Below are 3,330 nucleotides of genomic sequence, written 5' to 3' on the forward strand. Positions count from 1 at the left end.
TGCCACAACAACAACAACAACAACAAGTTACAAGCCCTTGTCTTACTGTGCGGTCAATAACATGAATTTTTCTTCTCTATTGTATCCTATTAGTATCATATTTTCATTTAATTTTAATAAATTAAAATCATTTTTATATAATATGTCGTTTTGTTTGGTATATCTCATACTTTCTTAACATAAATCAAATCTAAAACATCTACTCTCCTAAGCCGAACATCATAACTGACGTTTAATGCGACCAAATCATCTAAAATGACTCATTCTAATATTATCTGTCACTTGAGCTACACCAAGTCTTTCATGGATACAATCATTTCGCATTTTATCTCTGAGTGTCCAACCACTCATCTACCTAAGCATTTTCATCTTAGCAACAATTAATTATTTTCAATGCTTCTCTTTTAAACGCTAACATTATGTGTTATAAAAACATTGCAGGTCTACGCAGTGTTTTTCTATTACACAATAGCCCCCATGCATTCCTCCACTTCTACCACCAACTTGAATTCTACTGATAGCATCCCCATCTATATCATCATTATTTTGAACAACAGACCCGATATATCTAAAATGATAACTCATTTTAACTATTTAATCACACATAGATGCAACTCTGGTACTATATCATCTACTACAACTAAAATTACATTATATGTATTCAGTTTTAGATCTACTCAAATGAAAGCCTTTAGACTCCAATGTAGACCTCCATAATTCAAGTTTTTTCTTCAAAACTTTCTCTAGTCTTATCCATAAGCAGGAGATCATCAATGAAAAGCATAAACCAAGGTACATCCTTCTGTAATTGTCCGATAAGAGCTCCATAACTAAGCAAAAAGATATGGGTTTAAAGCCGATCCCTGATACAATTCAACTAAAATAGTAAAATGCTTTATCAATCTCTCTTCTTGTCAAACACAAGTAACAATTCTAGCATATATATCTTTAATGACTTGAATATAAGTAATATCAACACATTTCTTTTCCTAGAACTCTCCAAATAATTTTTCTTGGAACCTTATCGTAAGTTTTTTATAAATCAATAAAAATCATATGTAGAACCTTCATACTCTCTCTATACTTCTCCAACAAACCTCTCAATAAATGTATAGCTTCCATATTAGGCTTGCAGGACATAAATCCAAACTAGTTATGAGAAATCTTTGTATCACATCTAAACATATATTCAATTATTCTCTCACATAATTTTAATGTATGACACATCAAATTAATTCATCTATAATTAGCAAACTCTTATGCGTCCTCTTTATTCTTAAATGTCATGATTTCGGTGTTATAAATGTAAAAATCAAAAATTAGGTGTTTGATATGTAAATATATAGAAATTGAGTGGCATGTATGTAAATCTTGATATCATCTTTTTCTTTGGGGGTTCTATATATACTTACCACCTAAAATAAGAATATTCCCTAGCATTTTTCTTTGAGGTTTTTACAAACCCACCAACTAATATCTAAGGATTTACAGCTCAAACACCTAAGCTTTAATATTTGCAAATTAACCAACCAGAACATTTACCTCCTCAAATTTGTCACTCATCATTAGTGACATTGTTTGCCTCCGTCGCATTGCACACATTCATCATTCGCTCATCATTTACCCCTAAAAACATCATCTGATGATCCTTCCGTGCCACCATTGGAGCATTTCGTTTTTTTCCTCAATGTTTTCTCACAGTGGTTGTAGCCCCAAACATACATTACACTCTTTATGAGGAAGCTCATGGCTTGTAACTCGTATAAAACCTTATCCACTTTCATTTGCCACAACTCCTTATCATTCAAAATGATTCACCATAATGCATAAATCAACATTAATAAGGGTGTAATAAATTAAATAACGCAGATAGAAGATTGGCTCATCATGCGATCTAGATTACCTTCATTTAACTTCTAAATGAGGATTCATAAGAATAGTCATATAGGTAGCGGATTTCAAACTTGAAGCTTCGGATTCACCAGAATGCATAAATCAACATTAATAAGGGTGTAATAAATTAAATAACGTAGATAGAAGATTGGCTCGTCATGCGATCTAGATTACCTTCATTTAACTTCTAAGTGGGGATCCATAAAAATAGTCATATAGGTAGCGGATTTCAAACTTGAAGCTTCGGATTACCCCCATGTGGGCTCTAAATATTTGACACCCCAGACTCTCCTTAGTCGAGAGCATTGTATTTAGGTATTCAAGGGTCAAGTTTTCAGAGAGCATGCTAGATTATAAATAAGAAACTACCCATAGATTTTGTCCTTAATTTGTGGGGACTTTTTAATTTGAGGTTCAAGGTGTTTGTTTTTTTTGTTCTTTTTAAAGGAACTCTGAGTCATAAACTTATCTATTTATATGTCGTCATTATATGATTCCTTCTTTTTCTGAATAAATCTCCCTCTTGGATCAAATAAATGATCTAAGGATGAAAGAAATTTGAAAAGACGGGATATGTAACGAAAATAGACAAACAAATTTAAAAATAAAAACATGGAGGGCTTATATAGGGGTGATCCTCGTGTGATAGATCGAGAGTATACATCCAAATAAAATCGAATCAAAATACATTAAAACATGATATCCATGAAGAAAATCTTTATATAAACCACAAATAACCAAAGGAACATATTTATTTGATTAATTAGAACTTGGAGGACACCCAAGAATACTCTCGATAAAAGGGGTTTTACTTATATTTCATAACCTGGTGAAATAGAACACCAAATGATGGTTATTTTGTATGAAAATGCCCTTATGCTTTCAAATCTCTCGCTAAGTCACATGGCAGAGAGTGAGTCTCTCACATCTCAAATGAGTATCGGCTCATTGGCATGTGAAACCTACAAAACAACCAAAACGCCTCAATAGGGATACCCCTATTCTTCAAAGCTCATCGACCCATAAAGGCAGAGGTTGAATCATCGTATGTCGGATGGGCAGCAACTCATTAGTAATCAAGTCGTCAAGTCGATACCAATGAAGTCAAAACAAGATGACATGGCTCAATAGGGCTCAACAACATGAAGAGTAGACTAATTCCTAAGCAAGTAGAGGTAGTCAGGGCAGGATACCATGGATCCATAATCCCAAGCCACTAGGACCCTATGTTTAATTAGTCGTGAAGCTACTCGACCCAACACGACCAAAGATCCCTTGTCAGCAATTCGTGAATTATGTCACCCAAGGGAATACCAGTAGCCCTAAGGTCAAAAGAATGAAACTCTATTCCTTTGATCAATGTTGGTAGAGCTTAAAGAGGTCAGACTTATACCCACCAAATAAACGACATGGATGCCATAGGAAATAAGGGAAAGA

The sequence above is a fragment of the Phalaenopsis equestris genome, unplaced genomic scaffold, assembly GCF_001263595.1.
Source record: "Phalaenopsis equestris unplaced genomic scaffold, ASM126359v1 Scaffold000568, whole genome shotgun sequence".
Lineage (NCBI taxonomy): Eukaryota > Viridiplantae > Streptophyta > Magnoliopsida > Asparagales > Orchidaceae > Phalaenopsis > Phalaenopsis equestris.